Below are 24,851 nucleotides of genomic sequence, written 5' to 3' on the forward strand. Positions count from 1 at the left end.
GGAAGAGGTTTGGGTCAGTTGAGTGGGAAAACAAACACCAAATCAAAGTTGGCCTCCTTTCCTTTCCCTTCTATTTAATTTTAATTTGCATTTGCAAACAAGTCCTCCATTACACTCCTGCCGTAATGCCCCAGCAGCAACCGGTAAGATGTAGGATTGAGTGTTCTGTGTATTTCTGCCTCAAGATTTCCTGTTCTCTCTGCATTTTCATCTCCCCCAAGGTAATTATGGGATGTTTGGGCTGCGCCCTTGTCCTCGGGCAAACTGGTGTCTTGAATTGTTGGAATCACAGACTTGTCAAGTCATTTTGCTCTGATCAGAGGCAATCTCCGAGGGGCTGTGGACACAGTTGTGGTGTGAGCTGTGTGATTAACACCAGCTCATCACAAAGCTCAAAGGTCTCAACGCACAAATTAACATGAAGGCGAGAGTGGCTGCAACCGTAATTGAAGGTAGGCCGAGGGAAACGCATAAAGAAGTTATGTGTAATGGTGTTTATGAAAGCAGGCCCACACAGAGAGGACATCCCAGCAGACCGTGGTCAATAAGAGGTAAAAACACCTACAAATACAAAAAAAAAAAAAAAAAAACAATAACCCTAAATTATAATAAATATTAAGAAAGAACCCCTACTGTGTATATATATATTTTTTTAAACTAGATCAAACAAGTAAGCTTTATTTTTAATGAATATCTGGGTCATTCCTATCAAAATATCTTAATAGTAAATACAATATTTTATAAACAAACAAAATATAATTATAAAGTATAATATTTTTTTTTTCTTTTTTATATTTTTTTTATTTTATATTTTCCTAATCCTAACCCTAACCCTAACCCAAGTGGGACTGAACCAGACAAGATGAGATAAAGAGCTTAATATAGTTAGCAATATACGCTTTACCCACACACATATATCTGATCAATACAAGAATTAAAAAATACAATATTTCTGATAGGCTGGTATATCCCTTTTAGGGAAATCTTTCTTAAAATACAACACAGAAATAATTGTAATAGGTTCTGGATAACAGGATTTACTCGTATCAAACATGCAATTGTGATATGGGTCAAAGCGGCTCTTGAACAAATGTTCCTCTATACTTTCCTCTTGAAGGCGAGACCAGCATAAAAGGTTGTATTTTTACACGACGAAAAGACTTTTAATAATCCAATAATACTAGTGATGGTTTATTTGATGGATCACAGCAGCTTCACATCCAGTGAATGCAGGTGTGTGTGTACATACAAGAAGACCTACACATTCACCCAGCATCCTTCAGGACTCAGAAGCTCCCCACTAAATATAGTACATCTCCCAGATCACTGCTGCCCTTGAGGACTCAGACAAGTAGGTCAGGAGGAGAAAAATGGGGCGGCCTTGTGGTTGGATATGCAGCAAATTCAGAGTATCAATAATAGATGCCACAGTATCTAAAAATAATATTACACCTACAATAATAGTATAGGAAGAAATCAAAGTGAAGAAAAAATGTTCAGGTGAAGACAAATTCAAAGTTTTTGGCAACATCCAAAACTTCCTTTCTTTCTCAATGACAATCCTTATAGTTGAAAATAAATGAATGATAGAAAAAAAAAAATCTTAAACCTTATTTTTGCCAGAGAGGATACAATATTAGTCTGAGATTAATAAAACTGAGGCTCTGAGGCACATTCGGTTTAATTTAGAGTGAGAAATTTGCTTGGCTCTTTTTCCCACTCTAGCCTTGATCCCATCACCTGTTTCACAGAACAATCAGGCCTCACCTGGAAGTGATGTAGCATCTGCGATTGGCTGATGCAATTCCAGCAACAGCTCGCTCTCATAGCCTGAAGAGTCTGATGCCTGTTGTTGAGGATGATGTGCTTTAGCTCGTGGACGTACAGCTGCATCTGTCTCTTTTGCCCTCCATCAAACTCAAGTGGGTCTTGATTCTTTTAATGTCCTTTGGCTTTGGATTCAATCAGCGGTTCAATTTGCTCCAGGCCTCCTTGAAGCGGTCAGTTCTTAATGTTGTTTGTCTTAAATCATCCTAAATCATGGCTGAAAAATAAAAAGACAGGTCACCTTGACGCTTTGTAGCACGAGATATTTTTCATGATATCCTGTCTAATATCTGTCTTGCCTGAGATAATTAGCCCATTAACATTAATTAATCCATGTAGTGATGAGCACACCTCAACACGGGCACACCTCATCTCCCATGGATCATCGGTAAGTTAATCAACCGCTGATTTTCAAGCCTGTGTAAATATCACACAGAACAGCAGCTTCATCCACAATCTGAGCTAACGCACTCCTTCTGTCTTTTTAATTGACAAACAAATGCAAATATCCTCAGCTCTAGATGAGGCCTCTGTATTTGGGGAGGCGCAAAACATTAATAAATGCTTCTCTCGAATTTTGCCCCAAATGATCCACATGAACTTCAGATCAAATGGAGATGAGGGAAACGCTTTACGCCTGTTGAGTCTTTGTTTATTTTCTTTAATCCCTGGCATAAAGACTAATTAAACTTCAGTTATTGAATGCACAGCATCCAATAAAGCGAAAACTCGGCTCAGCGAGAGAGCAATTATATCTCAAACAACACAGAGTTGCTCACTCCTGTCCGTGACACACCAACTGGATCTGTTAGCGAAGAAAAACGTTCCGCTTCCGATGAAAATAAATGCCTGACATTTTTGCTTTGAACGCTGGGTGTAGCATTGTGATTGCGAGGATAAAAATAATACGTGAGGATATGTGAATCTCTGACATTAAACGGTCCTTCAGCAGATTGTGGGCTGAGGGTCGGGATAATAATTGGATAGAGAAACACGGGCGTAAAATAAAACAGATGTACGATCACGTCTTTAACCATGAAGAGAATAATCGTTTGGCCCATCTGTTTGATGAGGTACCTGAGGAAGATTACAGGGAGCAGAACTGAGAAAACACTTAAGAGACAGGGAAGGAGAGAACATGAGATATTATAAGGACAGAAAACACCTACTCAGAGTCCTTTGGACCACATGCTAATCATCTCACATTAGGCCTTCGTACAGTACAGAATAATTTAATACTTTCAAAAGTCAAAATAAGCTCAAGCTGATTCTTTTAACCCCTCCATCCATCTCTGTCTAGTTCTCTATCCACTGATCAATCAATCAGGTAATCAATCCCTTGATCCTTATGTTAATATGCCTCACTTGTTTGACAGTAAAATCTCTCTCCCATCTAAAAAATACTTAGAGATAGTTCACCCTTCGCCATTTACTCAACCTCATGTCATTTCAAAGCTGTATGACTCTCTTTGTTCTGTGAAAATCTCTCAGGGTTTTTGTCCATACAACTACAGAGAGAGATCAATGGTAACCAAAACTGTCTGGTTACCAACGGTTTAAATACAAATAACAAAGAAATTGTGTTCTGCAGAATAAAGACAGTTATACAGGCTTGGAATAATTTTAGGGTGATTAAACAATGACAGGATTGTCATTTTTGGATGAAATGTCCCTTTAAGATGTTAAAACAAAGGAACAGGGCTTGGCTAGTTAGCATGACTCAGTTAGCCTCTACTGGCAAGTAGTAAGGCCAGAATAGGTGCTAGTAAAGGTGTTGCATCTGTTCAAGCTCTTGTTGTTCCTTTAAGCCAATCAGCAGTGTCATGATGTCATTAATAACATAGCATTTACTCAAGAACTGAGAGCCTTTGAGTAAAGATAACAGATTCCAAATCAGATTCTTCCGGGGGCTACAACAGCTTTTATGATAAACAGAAATGCTAACTCTTAGTGTGGCCTTGGGCTTTATAGACCTGGTGTTAAACATCCACTTGAGTCTTGTAGTTGTCATCATGACCAACCCAGAGCTGTGTTAAGCTTAATCTATTTTTACTCCCTTGAAAGCGTATTATCTGGGCAATATTTTTCTCAGATAGTCAGGAAATCATCAACAAATTGGGCTTGGATTACAAAAATAGAGATGAAATTTGACTGATAGAAAAAAAGAGAGTTGCAGGAAATCTTAAATGAATTTGGGTTGCTTATGGTTAACTGTAATCATCTGTCACTTAACTTAATGAAACTGATGATCAAGATTTATGAAGCGCTGTCATTTGCAGCCAACTGCAGAGCAGCTGAAAACACTCTGTTAGGTCCAGGTGCATGAAATGCCGACGTGTGATATTATTGCAATTGCGAGCGAAAATTTCTGCCGAAACATTCCCAAGAGCAAAACCACATCCTGTGATCAACATTTCTTTTAATTTATTACAAGACTGTAGGCAAACAGAACACCATGGTTATTGTGACACTTTTAGACTGAACAGTGTGTGTTCTCTTCCTCACTCAGATGGCAGAGAAAATAACAGGGTGACAGTATGCAAAGCTCACTTAACAGTGAGCGACCCACTCAACATTTTTATTTGCAGACCCATCCATCAAGTGGATGAATAATTCATACCTGCAGCCCTTTTACTGCCCGTTGAAGAAAGATTGCTTCCATTTTTATTTCTTTCTTTTCTCCTTTTCTTGCTCACACCGTTCTGTGCTTTCCAATTAAATTAAGGGCAGTGCCACACTAAATCTAGTGTGCTGGAGTGTGTACATGACAATTAGAGGCTGTGAGTCAGGTCACTGGTGGGGCGAAGAGAGAATGACACCAGAGGGAATTCAGATCAATTAGCCAGGCGCCCAGTGCAAAAGATACATTTGTAATTAAAGCCCCTTTGCCTGTCTGAGGCCAGTAACTAGGATAGGTAGGTCTGAATTTAGAGAGACACAGAGCCATGGGCTATAATAATAGGTGCAAACATTACACACCCGAGAGGGAGATAAACACTATTTAATATCTCTCAGTTTGTGAAACACTTTTGACAGTGTGAAGGCTTTGTTTTAGGCGGTGTAAGACACACGTTTAGATGGAATGACCTGTAAACTCATACTAAATTGACTGTAAAATCCAGACCAAACTGATTTTAGGCTTATTTGTCCAAATGCACTGCCTTTGATACTTGATACAAAAACACAAATTCAGTCCTCTCTGTTTGTTTACTTGTTATTAATCTGTTTCAAAAGCACAGTTGTCTAGTATAGCTACTATTGGGGGTGATGTGGCACAGTGGTTAGCTATCATAGGGTGGTAATCGAAAGGTTAGGTCAACCAGACCTCATTAGTATTCATTAGTACACATTCATTGCTGTATGTTTGGACATAAACTGAGATTTAAGACAATTACAATGTAACAAAAGATTTAAATGCTGTTCTTTGGAACTTTCTATTCATCAAAGAATAAACATGCATCATTATTTCTACAATAAGCAGCACACTGATACTTATAATAAATGTTTCTTGAGAACCAACGCAATCTCACAACCAATTTGTACGTATTTTACGAGGTGGCTAATTCATACAACCTCACTCGTACGATTTTTTTTACGATTTGTCTAAACTCCAGGTAGGTGTAGGGGTTAGGTGTAGATCATTCGTACAAATTCATACGAATTGCCAACTCATAAAATACGTATGATTTACCAAAATTCATATGAATTTGTACGAGTGAGGTTGTACGAGTGAGGTCGTACGAATTAGCCACCTCGTAAAATATGTACGAATTGACGTGAGATTGGGCTGTGAGAACCAAATCAGCATATTAGAATGATTTTTGAAGGATCATGTGACAATAAAGACAGTAATGCCTGCTGAAAGTTTGGCTTTTAGAAAACAGTTATTCTAAATTGTAATAAGATTTTACAATATTAAAAAGCCCACTTAAATATTTACCAAAAAAAAAAATCCCTGGTATGTACAGCTTTAGATTTTTTAATATTCAATTATCATAAAAAGCCCTTGTACATATTTGTTCACACAAAAAATCTTGCAATTTAGTGTAAAATGCAAGATTTTAAAGGGGTCATATGACGTTGCTAAAAAGAACATTATTTTGTGTATTTGGTGGAAAGCAATGTGTTTATGCGGATTAAGGTTTAAAAAAAAAAAACATTCTTTTCCACATAATGTACATTATTGTTGCTCCTCTATGCCCTGCCTTTCTGAAACGCGTAGATTTTTACAAAGCTCATCGTTCTGAAAAGCGAGGTGTACGCTGATTGGCCAGCTATCCAGTGCTTTGTGATGGCCGAATACCTCAAGCGTGTGAAGGAAATGTTACGCCCCTTACCATACTGTGATGCTGTGTCCTGGTGCGAAAAGACAAAAACAATAAAACCCATTATAAACAAGGCATTTGTTGCTTCCAGTGGGGACATAATTACTGATTATAATGACTTATATTGTCTTTTTACGTGTTGCGTTGCATTTTGCACTGCGTAAACGGAGAAACAACAAACAACAAGTGCTACTCTACCCTGCTCAAATCTCGCGTTTGAATCATCAGTGGCAAATTCTTTAAATATGAAAACGTACTTACAGACTGTGAGTCAGAAGCGCCAGACTGTCCTTGCAAAGTTGGAATTGCCCCACTTTATAGAAACCGTAAAATGTGCTGCACACATCTGAATATTTGGTTTGAACTGTTCTGGAACAGTGTTGTAAATACAACTTAACCACTGATTTCTAGTTGTGTCTTCTTTTGGAAGGCCAAACAAAGTATTTTCGCTTTCACAATGAAACACATGACATGTCTCCATGACATGGCGGCGGCGGCAACAGCGAGAATAAAAGTTAGGCAGCTCTAATTAGATGCTATTTACACTAAGTGAAAATAGCATATTTTCTTAGCCATAGCTGCTATTTAAACTAAGTGTTAACTAAGTGGATTTTTTAGTGATATGCTATTTGCACTTAGAATCTTCACTATAGATTCTATTTACACTATGTTAAAATTGTACTACTTATTGCAAATAGTGGCAATTATCTGCACCTCAGTATTGTAGTACATTGTAAAACAATATGCAATATTAACTTATTGAGTGTAAATTTTAATTTTAATTCAAATTAATAAATGGATGCCACCTTATTGGGACAATAAAGACCTCCCTACACCTGTCCTAACTCTACCCGATACTTTATTTTCAACTTTTTGATTATATTCTTAATTTTCATTGAAAATAAATGCTATTCTGATGTGATTTAAAATTTAAAAAGGGAGAAAAAAGTTCGCCAAAAGGCGGATTCAAACCCAGGCTGATCATGTCAAAATGAACACATCACACACTGAAGCTGATGTCTGTTGGCAGTCTTTTGTAACGTTGACTAGCCAAATCACACGTTGGTGGGCAGATTTAGTGTAAATAGCTTCAGCCAACAAGGTGGGCTATTTGCACTTAGTGTAAATAGACACTCCGTGAAAGTTTTGCCTTCTTTCTTTGCGTGAACATTTGGGTGACATTATACAGATCTTCCCACATCGTGATGTAGAGATGTGGGGGCATGTTAGAATGAGCTGTATTAGCTAGGCATGGTTGACTCTTAAATTTTATAAAGAATATCTCTTTGGATTTGAGACTTTAGTCTTTGCAACTTTACAGATCTTCTTCATGCACCAAGAGCTTGTAACACTCCAAAGAGAAAGGAAACATTTATATCGCATCATATGAACCCTTTAATATTTGAACAAATTTGTTTTAGATGCTGTCAATGGTTTAATAAATGTAGATTTCAGTGTCTATCCAAACATACAGAAATGTACGCATGCTTGAACCATATTATGTACGAACACCAATGGTCACTAATGAGATCACGCCACATAGGTTTAAGTGACAAGGTATGATCCATGAGCAATCACCACTGCACCCCTGAGCAAGACACTTGACCAGCGTTGCTCCAGAGGGACTGTCCCGTTAATAAATTTACTCTCAATCACTTTGGATGAAGTGTTTGCCAAATGACTCCTAATTACAAACAGCTCTTGTAGAGTCTTTGCAACTTTTAAGATGAAGTTTTTAATCACTGTACCATTCTACCAACACAAAACAAAAAAGATACAAATAGGTTTCCAAATATGTATTCACCATCAATTCTTTAGTCAGCTGAGATCTTCCCAAACCCACTCCATTAGGACTTCAAAATGTAAAAAAAAAAAAAAATACAGAACATAAAAGCTTTTAGGTTACCTCATCCAGTGGATCAGAGTTTGGCTCCTGCTGGTAAATGCTTCATGAATGGCCAAAAGTAGCAGAGCATCAAAAGTGTGAATCTATAAAGCAAAGATGGCAACATCCAGGTTGCACACTTCTGGGCTGCACGCACCAGTAGTGCAACTGCCATTAAGACGAATAGGAATGCTAGCAATGATTACTCTCTCTCTAGGTATATTAGAACTCCTTCCTCTGTGAGTTCTCCAGAATCCTACAGCTGCTCTATTAGCGATCTGCTAATGGATTGCTCTAACTGTCCTTGTGCTCTGAACCTTTTCTCTGTCTTTCTGTAGGAATAGAGAATAAATATGCCTATTTAAGAAACTAGTTTTTTTGGTAGCAATCTGGTGAAGCAGGGTCAACAACTGCTAAGACAAACTAGTAAATTTGCAAGAAAAAGAGATTGTAAAAGGGCTCTTTCAGTTTTGAAGTATTTACTCTTTCTGATGACTTTTTTTTCCTGAGATGTGCCTCACCATGGAGATGATGACTAAAGGGAACAGGATAAGAGCACTTGTGCTGCCCACACTGCACTGCAATCACAACAGAATGTGCTTCTATTGAGCTCCTTCAACTAAAGTGCCTAGTGTATTGTTAATAACACAACAAACCAGTAAATAGAAATACTAGACAAAAAGAGAAGTGGGTAACATGTGAAAAAGAGTTTTACTAGATAACTATACTTTTTTTTTGTTGTTGTTAATTATTAGACAATGTGTTTCTTGGATGATTCTAAATGCTAGAATGGTGGAGGATGAAGCAAACTACTACAATCATTTGTACTTTGCTGAAAATGTTCAGCACCACAAAACAACTTAAAAACAAATAAAGTGCACTAGTCTACTCTAGATCACTTTTCTGGATATAAGCCAAATAAAATGCTTTGTTCCTGTAGAAAATAGGAATGTATTCATCCCAAACTGTCACGGTACGGACATCATGGTTTGGTTCATACAGTCAGATGACGAATACAGTCAGTCAAAGCCGATCAGTCCAAAAGGGTTGTGCACGGAAATTCGTAGAATAGATGATTTACACACCAACCCAAAACAAAAACAGCAAGTTCAGATGTCACACAAGTGCTCAAGGAACCTCCAGCTTGTTTTAATTCAGCAGTGTTTAAAAGTTTTGGGTTCTAGAGATGCACTGGTCGACCGGCTATAAATCATAACCTGTTTTTAGTTTTATTTTGGCCGATCTCTATTCCTGAATAGCACACAAACTGCATTGCAGTAACTTCCCAAAATGTCATTTTTGTGGAATTTTTATAAAGTCTGTAATGAGGAGAAAATACCGTGCCAGGAAGATCAAGCTCACTGTTCGCGATGCTTGAAATACAGAAAGACAAATATGTGGGGGTTTATATGATTGTATCTCTGAGAGGAGCTGACGATCTTCAGAAATGTTTTGATGGCATTTTATTTTCTTATAACAATTATATATTCATGCATATTAAAGTAGTGTTTATAAGCACAGCTGCTTTTTTTTTTTACAGCGGCAACCAAGGAAATGATATAGGCCTTTCACTGATGTTCCATAAGCACCTTCTACTGTCAGAGAGTGAATTTGCATTTTCATTTAGCCATCTGCTGTTTTTGTTTTGTGTAGGTGTCTTATGTAGCATAATTTCACAAACCTAAAGTCAGACCATTCTGTTTTTGCTTTAAATCTTGAAATTATACAATCTAATTCAAATAAAAAGTGTCATGCATGTAGCAATACTGACTGTTCAAAATAAATGAAAAATAAATTTTCTGTTGTAACAAACTATTATCGATCTGTGACCCCAAAACCAAGGTACTGTACAAAAAAAGTAAAAGTAAAATAATAAATAAATAAATTAATTAATTAAAAAGTGACTGAAAGTAAGAGAGTTTGAAAGAGAACGGTCACAAGACCGTTGAAAAAATAAAAAGAAAGTTTGAAAGAAAAAAAAAGAATTTGAAAGAAAATTGAAAAAAAGGAGGAAGAAAAAAAAAACTACCATAATACAATATTATATAAGAATTATAGGTTTTACAGTTACAACAAAAGAATGAACAGCCCCACATAAACATACAATTTTCTTGTGCTATTCTCATTAGCATAAGATTACAAGCACTTGCTGTTACACTGAACTATATGGATTTTAATGAGACACTTTTTTATGCTGCCAGTCAAACTGTTAGAGTCCACGGAGAGAGAAAGAGAGAGAGAGAAGCAGAATCATACTTGAAACTGAAAGGCCTGTTAGTGAAACCTGAATCCAAATGAAGCAATTATAAAAAAGGTCAGGGAGATTTTTTTCCCCTTAAACTTTTCTTCAGACTAGGAGGGGGTTGGAAGGGCAGAGCACTGTGCCTTGATCAGTGAGGTTACACAGGCAACACATGACAATTACCTCCCAAAAGTTTAGGGGGCTAATATCTACTGTGACATTTTGCAGAGGGGGGTTTTAATGAAGTGTGCATTTCCTGTTCACAATCACACATTTGGACAGGCTTGCTGATGTATTTTGTGGAAGTGACAGTTGTAATTACTGAGGAAAGAAAGTTTGGAGACAAACCCCAAGGGACTATGGGAGGTCAGTGGAGGTGCTGTGCACAATGGAAACCTGATTGGGTTTTGTTACGATAGGGATGGATGAGGTCTCGGGCAGAGGTTTCCAAAAGGTGCCACAACTGGATGATAATTGTCTAAAATGACATTCAAATATTCTAACCTGAGGTGACTGTGTTTTCTCTCATGTAAAATATATATATATATATATATTTTTTTATAAATATCATTAAACATTATTTATTTAATTATTATACACCTAACTAACAATAAATTTTATTATTATTATTTTATTATTAAGAGACTGTTAACTGACTTTGATAGAGTCTAATCTGTAAGCAAGTAATGCAACAAAACTAGAATGAACCATTCAGACATTTACAACCACCCTCCCAACTTCTTATTATAAATAAGCAAAGAGAGAAAAAAAATGAATTACCCTAAGGTGGGAAAAAAAAGGATTATATATTAATTACATAAATTATGAAGTATTTAAACATAGTGGTATTATTTGTTGTACTACCTTGAAATAATGCTGCTTTAAATAAAAACAATGTCTGTATTACATATTTGTTTACATCACCTTTGAGAATAATCAGAAATATACTTGAAAGACATCTGGACATATTATGGTAATCAGAATTTTGGGATAAAATCCTCTTATTTTGTTTTGCACAACATAATTGCTTCTTAACTGTATTTTACTTTACTGTATAACCTGGGTGTTCTAGTTTTGTTGTGTTGAAAAAATTAATACATAAGATTCATGAGTAGTGGTCAAAGCAACTGAATAGAATATTAAATAAAAAATCCTTTAAATTAATAATGTTAGAGAATGCTACACAATACCATTAAATACAACAAAAATCACTTCCATATGATTTTTTACACGTGAAATACCAAACATGACATACTGTAGTAAAATACCAAAAGAATAATGCAGTAATATTTTTACTGAATGCACCTGTCTCACTACCAAAAAAAAAAAAAAAAAAAAACACCCCTTGACGGTTGATGATTAACATCAGAACAGGAAAATATCTTCACCCACCCCATTTTCTTTTTACCAGACACAGCGTTGTAATCTGAAGTGTTCTGTGAATGAGGGCATGCTCAGACAGACGTGTCTGACAGGTGTCACAGCCTCAATCTGTCTTCAGCGTCATACAGCACCACCCTTCATTCTCACTGAAAAAAACCAACCACTTGCTCACAAGAAAACAACAGACAGCTGTGCACTAAAAAAAAGAAAAGAAAAAAAAAAAAATTGCCTACAAATTAATCTTATGTTATCATAAAAAGAAGTAGTTTTTATATGTTTAAAACACAGTGTCAATAAAAGTCCTGCGGTCCTGTGCTTGTTGTGATTGGGGGAGTGGCCACCGCTTTTGCTCTTGAATATTTAATTATGTAGGCCCAGACAGGTTGTGGTTAATAGCAGTTATATTTATTTACAATTCTTATTACAACTTTGTTACATCTTTGTGTTTTAACGTATAATTAATACAAATCTTAAGCTAAATGCATAAATGCAACTACTCTTCATCAGCATCTGAGAATCAATACGTCTAAAAGAGGCCAGTCTTGCATTAAATCATGCTGCTATATCTGCATTTTGTAGTAAACTGGTTTTAAATTAATTAAACATTGAACAGTTTAACAGAGTTTACTAAGTTTATATAGTCTAATTCAAGTAGAGTGAATATAGATGTAGGTTGTAGGTAACAGAGTAAATGTAGCTTGGATTTGTACAGTTTGCTCAGCATGACTAAGCTGATAGATATAAAATAAAACAAATATTATTGGAATACATAACTGAAATACTATTTCAGATTTTCTATTTCAGAATTTCAATTCAATGTGTTAGTTGCAATTTTTTGTTAAGTTTCTGAGTTAAAATTATTTTTATGCCACATTTTTAAACTAGTATAATCAGTTAGAACTTCACAAATACAATACCTGCAAAATAAAACCACTGATATATTTCCTAAAGGGAGAAAAGATAACAAAATTAGCGAGGGCTAATATACAGTATAGCATGCTGCACGCTTGGCGCATCACGGAACAAAGGTAGCTCATTGAAGGAATAATAAAATACTCTCGTGTTTCTCCCTAAATGGCATGTCAGGGTGACAGATTACTCTTAAACAATGCACACACACATGTTCGCACACAGCTCATGCATGGTAATTTCCTGCATGCTGCTCAATGCTCATACCTTCACTGCACTCCAACAGGGGACAGCGACAGTGACAGTGATCTACAGACTAAATTAACTCTCTTTGCAATCTCTTTCTCCCCTGCTTTCTGCCACTTATGTGCATGGAGCAAACTCTGACCTCTGCTGTGACACACAAGGACAGATGTCCCTCCCTTCCTCTCATAAATTCCTTCTCCAGCTCCCTCCTTCCTCAAAGATGGATACACTGCCTTGCGTCTGCACCCTTTTCCTGCTTTACTTGTTCAGAGAGATAGAAAGATGGATGGACAAGATTTCAGTGCTATTTCGCCACTTTCAACTGTCAACATGCATTACTCATTCTGACACCTTCATTTAGGCTCATTGGACACAATGAGCAGCTCATGGAGGGCAGGATCCAAAACCCAAAAGTGGAATGAAATGAAACAAACACACTGTTCGGGCAGTTGGTGCCACTTACTCAATGCCAGACTCTTTGAACCTGACTGATTGCTGGTGAACAGGCAGGCAGCTGTGGACAACATGAGTACCAGAGGGCTGGTTATAAGAGACCGGGAAATTGTTCTTAGTGATGTATTGACAAAGCACACAAGTTGTCATCACAGCAAGGATGTCCATCAGAAAGGCAGCCAAGGCAAGCACTTATTGACTATAATTTTGCTGTGCCAACCAAGGAGTGAATGTTTGACTTGTCTGCATGACCCTGGTAGCCCCTGCTGGTAGATAACTAACTACATCGTTTTCTACATTGACAACCATTCAAAAGTCATTGTGCATTCTCACTCATTTTTGTGACAGTTATTTTTAATTTTAATAATATTTCACAATATTACTTTTTTTTAACTGTTTTTATAAAATAAATGCAGTCTTAGTGAGTATAAGTATAAAATCTTACCGACCCCAAGCTTTTAAAAGCTAGTATATATCGCTAATATTTCATTATATTGCATAATATGTTTTACCAGTGCCTGATTCTTTTTATTAGGGATCTTTAAATTGTGAAATTGACTCCCCTGCCTTTTTTTTTTTTTTGTAGTCCTTAAACAGAGATTTCTTTAAAAGAAAATATCTCCCTTTGCATTGAACTTTGATCATAACTTTGCATACGTTGTATGCTCTAACAGCAACATTAAACACTAACTAAAGTTTAAAAATTGAAATCATAATCAACCACCCCTTTAAGTGTGAATAAAGTGTTTAAATATTTTTTGGGCCACTTTATACTACAAAAAAAACTACAAAGGGAAGAAAAGGAGAAAGGAAAGGAAAGTGTTGCAGAACAGACTTGAACCTGATTTTCCTATTTGAGCACCACAGCTCAGCATGTTTGAAGCACATTATTCACTACACAACAGCTCCCTCCAGCATGTCATTGATTCTAAAATAATGTGTATTCCAAGTCAGAATCTCTGCGAGAACAGTTTCCAGTCAGTTTCTAGAGTATGTCATAAAATAAAAACCACAATATCAAAGACAAATCACATACTGCAGGTGCTGTTTGGTGATGCTATCAATGTGTGAGCCATCAAAAATGGGCCTATAAACAGGAATGTGACTGTCCATCCTTTAGAGTCCACTGGACAGGGCTATTTCTCCTTACTTTTATCATGCAACTGTTCGTCCCTTATTATGGATACGGATGTTGAGAGTACATCATTCATGAACGTGACATTTCAATGACCCTTTCTGTAGCAGACATCATCAATAAAGCACTCTATCCTCCTCTGTGGAAAATGCTGCCTGAAATAGATTCAGAAATGATGGTTGGACCAGTTCATGTCTCAAATTCAATGCCTTAGGTCTTTACCATGATGGCAGTGTGTATTCATGATCTGTATGGATGTGCACAGCAATAGCCGTTGTACTGTCTGTCATAATAAGTCTGTGGAGAGTAAGTGATGGACATTCATTCCAGTATCAGCCTCAATTGAGAAAGCAATATAGATGCAACATCTGCGTCCCCAACACTATAAACTTTAGATGCTGCAGTCTGAAAGACAACAGAAGTTATTAACTTGACTTGGTCACTGTCTTTAAAGCTTATTTTCTGTCAGATATAATCAGTCAGATTATAAAACTTGTTTTCAGAGAATATCTTAAATTCCTCCAAAAAATAAAAAAAAACTACTTCAAAAGGTAAAATAAATGTAATTATAATAATTAAAATTATTAATTTCATGTCTTACACCATTGGCATTTTGGACCTCATTTTAAGCATAAACCTAAATACATTTTGTTAAGACAATCATATACAAAAAAATGCAAATGGGGAAAAATAAAGAATTAAAAAAGAAAGATTTAAAGATACATATATACAAAGATACATACATACATATATTTTATATATATATATATATATATATATATATATATATATATATATATATATATATATATATATATATATATATATATATATATATAAATACAGTATTTTCCAACATATTTTCTAAAAGCAGGTCTTAAAGGGAAATTTAAAAAAATGAAAATTCTCAGCCTCTTGTTGCTCCAAACCTGTATGACATTCACCTTTAGAACATAAGCATTTTGAGGAATTGTACTGGTTATTTTCTGACAAGAAATTAAGGTAAATGGATGCAAAAGCACAAGAGAAATGTACAGCATTTTGTTTTAATGATGCTCACAGTAGATAATGGTAATAGATAATTGTACTGAAAATATACAGATTATTCTTTTATTCATTCAGTTTAACCTTGCCCCAAAAATGCATGCACAAACAAGTTATGTGAGAGATAATAAGTATAGTTTATGGTAGTTTACTGCTGTCTGTTTTTCAAGCTGAAACCAGCATTGTTATTTTTCGACACTGAATATCCTGCCATGGTAATAACTGTCATCACTTGTGGTGTCCAGAAAGAAAAATAAGGCATGAAAATGTTTCCTTACAATTTCCCTCCGTAAAATCACCCTGTCATATGGCTTGTTCCTCTTGTGAGGGCAGTGACAGAACAACTCTGCTAAAGATGGAGGGGTTAAAGGAGCTGACGGCATGGAGGAACATCAGTGAGGCCATTGCAGATGGAAAGAGAGAGAGAGGGGGAGAGGGGCAAACAGTTTGACTGACAGTTTCAAGTATCTGCTTGTCAAGACCTTCTGGATGTGTGATGTGTCGAACGAAGAAACCCCTTATTCCCTACCTAAAATCGCTTAGTGCCAGACAGATGTGCCAGGCACATGAAAACTAAGTATATAATCTATTATAAAGCAGATTATCATTATTATTATTATTTTTATTTTTTTACAATACTGTGTTTCTTTAGTGACCAAAGACAATACACTTTTCAATGATAATTCAAAAGCTTCCAAGAAGCTAAAAACTCACCCTCATATCTTCTAAAACATTTACACATTGAGGGGGAAAAAAAACATGGGGAAACAAATACTCAATTCAGATTTAAACATAAAAGAACAAAAAAATTTTTTGTCCATACAGATTGAACCTCTGTGTACACAAACACTTTTCAATACATCTTCTTTTGTTTTCCACAGGTTTGGAATGGCAAGAGGGTGAGTATATAAAAATTATACAATTTTACATTTTGGGAGAACTATCCCTTTAAGTCTGAAGGTTACTTTTTTTAAAAATGTCTTCTCCCATCAGAGTTTACAACAACAATGAGTAAAATGGTTACTGTTTACGAAAACAAGCTAAATACCCTGAACCTTCACAGTGCTAAAAGAACTCTTTAAAGGGACAAATATTGCCTGTTAGTTTGTACACACTGAGAAATAATGTTTGTGCAGTTGAAAATAACCCTGAAAATTCTTTTAAAACAATGAATATTGATTTCTCTCACACTCTGTATGCACTTGATGCCTTTACAAAACTATGAATAAGAATTAAAATGAGATACCTGCCAACATATTATAAATGGTTAGGTCTCCAATATGCATTACACCAATTGACATTTTATGTCCAGTACTTCATAACAATATTTGTCCAATTGTTTCTGTCTATATTTGTAGTGTGTATTGGCATTGGTGGAGGGTATGATAGCTTTTTGTACATAGGCTATTGATTGCCGCTTCAACTGCTGACAAGCTGATAACAGGATGCAGCATAAAACGTTATATTACTACCACAGAGAATGAGTTTTCATATACAACATGCAATTCTCTCAGGACTCTGACTGTATAGCTTCTTTGAAACAATCTGTTTTATATAAAGTGCTATATAAATAAATGTGATGTGACTAGGGCTTTTCACACTACACTAACCCTGGGTAAGGAAAGTTTCACACTTTTTAATAAGTGGTAATTCAGAAACAGGGTTTGCACCACTTTTTAGGGTTATTCAAACGCATTGTGGTGCCAAAAATGTACTGTGTGAAACAATGCAGTGTTTTAATGTTACAGCTAAATACTCAGCAACAGACATCAAAGCGACAGTCATGTAAGCACACCGCGTTGTGTAAGCTGTTCACAGGTGATGGGAAGCATGTGAATTGGAGTAAGTAAGTTACTTTTATAGTCCAAAAAGTCAGGAAAAATGGGATAGTACAGCTTATCAAGAATTTGCAAAGAGCCTTTGTGTAAACAGGCTGCGTTCTGCAAATATGCAAATAAAAACATCAACCCAGATTTAAATGTACATCATGAAATGTAAGCTTATGAATACCAATGATTAACCCTGGGTTTAGAACGCCCCAGTGTTAACTATTTCAAGTGTAAAGAGCCCTATTATGAACACTAGGAGGACCAAAAATGCCACATGCTTCCCCACATTCTTGGTTTACTGCAACCACCATGAAGTAAACCTTCATTTTATAAAAGGACTCGGATTTAAATACTGTTTTTATGTTGTTATGTTATATTAACATGAAGCTAATCACTTAACTCACTTAACCGTAGTTTGATTGCTTCAATTCCACCATACTTACTCTGCCTCCGCAGGTCTTTTCACATTACATTATTTAAAGCCGAAATGCAGTAGGCTACATCTGCATCATAAATATGCACAGTACACTACCGGCATCCGTTTACCACTGTATCTACACAACGACTTAGAGAAGAAGACGTCACTTTTATTGATTTATCAAAATATTTTCCCCTTGAGATTTACCCCTACAAAAGCACATGGATTTGCCTTCCACAAAAGTAAAAATGGAGCTGCTGGTAAACTGTTCTGTTCTGCTGGTAAATTGAGGCAAATTTCATTTAGAGTTTAAAACAAACTAGAGTGGTCAAAAGCAAAAGAAAAAAGCCATAAAATAATTTATGTATTGCCCTTCAAGCAGCGGAATATTTCTAATTACGCTGACAAAAATATCAATCATATAAAACATTCAAATGTGTTCCATAAGCCCCCTCATTTTAAAAATTATTTGGAATTCGCAATGTGGTGGCAGGTGATGACCTGCTTAGTTGTTCACACCTCTCTGTCTGGGTTTCGGTTGGTGGCTAGACAAGGCTGTTGCAGCTAAATAATTTACTACAGAGGTAATAGCGTGGTCACAGGCCGTCCCTGCAGAGCCGGTGTGCAATGTCTGCCAAATACAAAAACCAAGGTCAAAACCTACAGCAGAAAAGAACAGTAGAGCCAAGTTATGTGTCTTTTCTTATTAGACTCAAGGGTAAATCTCAGTCTAAAAGTCAATGTTAAAAAGTAAACCCCTGACACTGACAGCAATCAAATGCGAATTAAGTCCAAATGAAATATTTAGTAATTTTAATAAGTCATGCTTGGTTGCTACAGTACATGAACGTCTGAATTCACATTCCCCATTGTTGCATTTATTCTCTGTGGTTTCATATCACTTTTTACTAATAGCCGAACTACAAGAGACTTCTTTAAAGAGGCATTACAGAATATTTACTATGTCCTTCAGTGGTTAATTGACTCATGTGTGTAGTGCCATTCCGGGGCCATCACATTATGTAATATTGAGGAGCCACACACAGGAGGGTTATAGCCCTGCAGGCTTAGTGCTGGTGATGAGACAAAGTGCCACTGAACTTCCACCGAACCTGGGGTGAATCTGAGGTCAGACGCAGTGTCCCTTTGCTCCCACTAACCAACCAGACACACTCGTTTGGCAAAACTACCAGCACAACACAGATGGAGCTGCCTCTGGGTGACTTCCTGTGACAAACAAATCTTAGTGTTGACATATTCTGATAAATTTAAACATGTTTTATTCATTTGCGGTGCCCTATTAACTGAATATAGTTGCATGATCCAAACTACTAAACACAGCTGATCTCAGGGGAGTCAATAAGTAGATCATGATGAGGTTTATCCAAGAGATTATTTGGTATTTGTTTATTGGGAATATGACTGTGAATACATTACTGCACACCAATTTTTCATCCTGACCTCACTGTGAATGTGAACAACTCTGTTGCCTTTTAATAATGCATTTGAGCATGTTGGAATACTTTACTTTTATGGCTCGATTCTTGAAGTCCTTGGAAAAAAAATCAAGAAAATGTTCAGCATCTCTAAGAAAAAGCAGTCTAATAATGCTAACTGACAAACTCTTTGTTTGTTTGCTTTTAATCTAAGCATTTAAAATTAGAAGAAGCCCACACTGCATAATGAAAAGCAACTTTCATCAATATTCAGTATTTAACTGGTATCTTTGTTTTTCTTGTACATACATTTTTAAGCAACAGCTCAACAAATTTAATGATATATCTAGAAAATGTGTAATTTGATTCTACTCTGCATACCAAAGAACAGAGCTCAAATTTAAAAATTAAATTACAGTAATTTTGAAAGATTGTACAGGGAGGAAACATTGAAAACGATTAGCTCTCCTTTTTGAAGGCTTAGAGTATCAAGTCTCTCCACAGCATCAATAAACAGACAGAGAAATGCTTTTAAGGAGAGACAAAACACTTTCTCCATTACAGTTCACCTTTGTGGTTCAGGAAGCGTATTTACATAGCATGTACCAGAATTACAAATGGAATGCCCAGAATGTCTGTCAGAAAAGAAAATGCTTCAATAAAGTCATCCGGTATCGATTCACAAGACACAAGTCCAGTAGCTGAAATATACTTGTACAACTTTGGATCTGCCCTTATCAGTATGTGTAAATGAGGATGTTGATGAAAATCTGTTTTCATCACATTTATACTTTGAGAAAGACCCACAGGACAGTGCAGAAATGTTAGCTATAAAAAGACATTTTAATATATTCTAAAATGTGTTTAAAACCTTATCTGAAAAAACTAAAACTTAAAAATATAAAACTCAAGACTTCATGTGTTTAATTCCTGAGCTGGTAAAACTGAACTTTCATTAGCTATTACTCAAGACTTCATTGTCATATGATCCTTCAGAAATCTTTCTAATGTGCTGATTTTATTATTATCAGTGCTGAAAACAGTTGTGCTGAGAAGAAAAAATAAATAAATAAAAAAACTCCTGACCCCAAGTCACAGTGTACATGAAACCATGATAATCTAATGTTTGAAGGATTATTAAATATACACTGTATGCAAATCTGTTTTGTATGTGACAAGTTACAAATTACAAGTTACAAGTACATATTAGCTTAGATTTTAACTACTTAATTTGCAGGGTACTGAATCAAGCAGCTAAATTACCACAGACAAATGTTCATTCATGTAAACATGTCAATGATACAAGTGTATTCCCTCTATATCAGAACATGGCTGCTCACTTTGCTGCTTCCAAGCCACAAAAGACAAAATCCCAATCTTTTGCACCAATTTACTCATGAACAACAGGGAATGTCCAGCCGGCTCTTTAAGTCATTAGCAGAAAAGTGGTAAAGTGGTGAATTCAGTGGGAAAATCAATGATGCAGAACTAAAATTATTTCACTGTCCATGTTCCTTATTAACATTAAACAGTCACTCAAGGAAGAAAAGCATCATGCTTTTCTCTTGCACTGTGAGGCCTGAGGACACATAATGCACTGGCATGCTTTAGTTGCCCAGGCTGAGTACAGCTCATCACAATGGCACTTCAGTGTGTCGAACACCTCAGAGGCCGAGTTAGCAATCTGTCTTCAGCTACTCCTGCAACATCCACTCTGATTCCCTGACTGCTTCCTATATCGCCTATAGCACAATGGGAGCCGGTGAGGAGCTGTCGGGCAGCATATCAATCCCTCCCATCCTCTGCAGAGAAGCTCGGGCTCCATTAAGATTCAGTAAGGGACTCCACTACTGAGCCGGGGCGGGGGTCTTCTCTGTTTGGTATTCATCTACCTGCAGAGCTATCAATTCAGGTCTTTCAGTGCAGGGCTCAGACGTGTCATCAGGGGATGTTGTTCTCACCTATTGGTTGCCGCAGGTTCGCAGGGCCTTGGTTAATGCCGCTAAAAGCATTAACTCTAATAGATTCCAGCGATAAAGGCAAGAGGGCAGTTTGATGATGATTGACTTCTTTGGTAATGAAAATCTGCCGCCACCGAGAATAGAGCGGCCCTACGGAAGAGGTTTAAGAATTGTGGCTGATGCCACAAAAATAAATGACAAGAAAGAGGAGGAGAAAAAAAAGAATGAGAGGGATGGGATTAGAAAACACTTACAGTACATGAATGGCATGCAGGGATGCTTTGTTTTATATATATATATATATATATGACTTCAAATTTACACGTTTTACAGTGTACATAAAATAGAAACAAAATATTATTTAAATTAGTAAGCCATAGACCACAAACATCATATGCTGGCTTTGATGTAACACTCAGAAGTTACATAAAAAGTACAGTTTTATATATGTCTGTTTATAATTATATGCATTTATGAAGAATCCACAGTCCAAATGAAACAAACCCAAACTCTGGATTCACTGTAGACCACAGCCCACTAAACAGTGACCACTGACTGTGCTTATGTGAAATGATGCTCATGGTGAGCACTAATGCAAAACATTTATGTTCTGTTACTTCTCAGACATATTAAGAGACAAATTACAGATATATGTGAATGTTGTAAGCATACAGTTATTCTAACCTATTATTAATGGAGATATTATGAATTCCACTTAATTAATTAATATAACAGCACTTAATTTAATTCCATCTTTGCCATCCAAAAACAAGTGAAACTCTAACTAATGCATCAACCAACTCAAAACACACCACTTCAAATCAAACCAAATAGATCAGAAGCAGAGACTGGCATGCAGTGTGTATTTATAAAGCTATTAATCAAACTAAATGCATTAAAAGAGGTGGTCCGTTTTGTGCAGAGTTTAACCATCAGTCTTATACACATATTACATTCAATTCTCCGTCCAAAGGAAGCCTCGCTGAGTAATCTATGGCCAAATAGAGGATGATTTAAAAGTGTCTTTCTCTTTGATCACTAAACGACACAACAAATCATCTCAGCTTTCCCATGACCAGAGGACTCCCATTGGGCATAAGCCACAGCTTTGTGTCAGAGTGGATAAATGAAGAGCTTTGTCACAATAGATACCATGTCTAGCCACTGCAAAACAGGGTAATGCTTTCAAAGACAGGGATATCTTTCAAAGAGTCAGCTATGGGAAGTGGATGACTGTTTGACAACCCAGAATCTAAATCTTTTTTGCCACTTGAGACCACAACTAACTCAAATGCAATTGATTTCAAACCCTCATGATTTAGTTTTCTCTAAAAATTGCTGAAGAAGTTTCACATCTCACATCGTGTCCACTTAGGCCACAGTTAGTATCTAGTTAGTTTTATTAATGACCCTATAAGGAACCAAGTGCAGACTACAGAAACTACTGTAGACACAAACTGTTATAGCCGTCACTGAATGCTGCCGATTAATAAACATACTACAGTAGTGACGCCACTTTGTAAAAAAAATACTACATGTCTGCGCACATACATATAGACTGAACACATAATACACAATGACATCACCGTTTTCACAAATTCACATATTCATGATTTACACGGACACAATTATACTATATATAACTATATATTTTTTTTTTTTTTTTTTTTTTTTTTTTTTACCTGTTTTCAAACGTTTGTGTTCTCAGGCTCCCAAAATGCTGCTATCATTAAATGAATGGCCAAAAAGCAATCAAAAGTTTTTAGTTAAAAAATTGTAAACACCCCCTAAGCAGTATATGTACACTTAACCAATTTTTTCCAGCATTGCAATTCTGTGGACTGATTAAAAATTGTTAAAGAAAGAATGAATTTTTTATGTGGTCTGTGCAGCATAAAAATGACTGGAAGTTCATCTTTTATGTTGCTTGTTGACATGTTGCCAACAAACAACATGCAAGCATTTGCATGAATTTGTGCAAGATCCGGATTTCGGGATTTTAACTATGCAGGGAGGGGAAAAATCTTGTAACTGACACACCTAGTCTGTGATTAGTTGTGTAAATAGTGCACCAAAATGACAGAAAATGCCTTAGGCGGGTAAGCTTAGTCATCTGTTTTGCAGAACATTCTCTAACTTTTGCTAGAAGTCAAAGTCTCCTGTTGAGCAAATTTGTTTTCCTTCATCACTGAGAACACAGAATGGCATCTAGCGAGGGAACCAGTCTCAAGCTTACTGCATTTTTAAAGCCATTTCCAACTGCTCCAGAATAACAAAAAGGCATGTCTCTCGGTTTGTGCTAGAAATAATTTCATCAGTGGCCTGCGTTATGTTAAATAGAGATCCGATAAACCACTGGTGGTGGATTTCTTCCACATATTCCATTTCAGGATGCAAAAACTAGCAGATGTCAGCTTTGCTGGAGGATGAGCATACGCTATAGTGTTGCCATGCACATAGAAGGCATTTTGTATTGCTGTCAATATTTCCTCATTCACGGCAAAGCGATTGGATCGGTGACACCCATTCCAAATGTGGCCTATCACAGATATCGGGATTTCACGAGCGTCGGCAGGTATAAACTGCAGTTAGCCTTGGTATCACGGCACAGACACAATTTCCATCCCTCATCTTTTATTCAATTCACTCCTCTGGTGGAAAGGCGGTGCGAGGGTGAGAATGCAAAGCCAGAAAATATAATTTATCTCTTATGCAACTTGATGAATCTTCACTAGGTTGGTAAACTATTTATGAGTTGCACAGCTAAATTCTTTCATGCATTTCTTCCTTCCTTGCCTCCGATCCCAAATCTAATTCGGCCACCAAAAGTTATTAGCATTTTTCCTCCCTGTACAGACATACATATTTTATGAAGCAAGAAGAGTCATTTAGTGATGCAGGTTTGCTTTTGTGGAAAAGAGATTCTAGAAGATGTGAAGGGGTAGAGAATATACAGATTTTCTGGCCAGGTTGGCATAGTGTATAGTTTACTTTCCACCCTTTGAATAAATAATAATAATAAAAACATATTTACCATAATTAGTGTTAAGGCTACCATTTTTGTAACAAGATTTCAAAATAAGTTACAATAAGAACACAGGTCAAAGCATCCTTAACATGCAGAGTGAGGCACACTTCTGATTAAATAATACAAGTTTAGCTGTTTTACCTGAGTCAGTTCAGCTCTGGATGAAATAACTGCAGTATTTACAGGTATAATCAGTAAAAATAGGGAATACACTTCTTCTTTGGCTTCTTGTCTTTAATGCAGTTGGCAAACCAAACGTAAAGGAAAACTCCCGCCACCTAATGGACTGGAGTCTAGGAAATGTACCTTTAGCGCCAGCCTAGTATGGACTATATCATTTTAGACAAAAAGGGGGGACCCTCATTCACATGTTAACAACATTGCCAATAGTTTTTATTAATAGTTTGTGTATTTGTTTATATATAATTAAATGTGCATGTTCATGTAAAAAAATGGTTATTATTTTAGCGTTTGTAATGGTTAAGGTTTCATTACTAAATATTATTTAATAATTACCTTCTTTTCGTTTTGGTAGTGTCAGGTCTATGTATAGTATGATGCTTGTCTGAGACAGAAGTTGGCTGCATCAGAAATCACACACTCTCAAGTAGGTACATATTTTGAGTAAGTAATTATCTTGCGAAATTGAAAAGAAAAAAAAAAAAAAAAAAAAAAAAATCTGCTAAAAAGAGTGTTATCTGGACGTACTACATACACCATGTTGTTGTTT

General features: G+C 36.2%; 1 long non-coding RNA gene across 2 annotated transcripts; it reads right to left on the minus strand.

Moving 5' to 3' along the window:
- On the minus strand, nucleotides 1-24,384 carry LOC122148985. Of its 2 annotated transcripts, none has more exons than XR_006162764.1 (3): nucleotides 24,263-24,384; nucleotides 1,768-2,044; nucleotides 1-561 (listed from the first exon to the last, which is right to left on the minus strand). It is a non-coding gene; the product is annotated as an uncharacterized LOC122148985 (long non-coding RNA). The 2 variants fall into 2 exon arrangements; XR_006162763.1 differs by lacking the exon at nucleotides 24,263-24,384 and adding an exon at nucleotides 8,059-8,342.
- Nucleotides 24,385-24,851: the final 467 nt, after the last annotated feature.

Source organism: Cyprinus carpio, chromosome A2 (genome assembly GCF_018340385.1).
Source record: "Cyprinus carpio isolate SPL01 chromosome A2, ASM1834038v1, whole genome shotgun sequence".
NCBI lineage: Eukaryota > Metazoa > Chordata > Actinopteri > Cypriniformes > Cyprinidae > Cyprinus > Cyprinus carpio.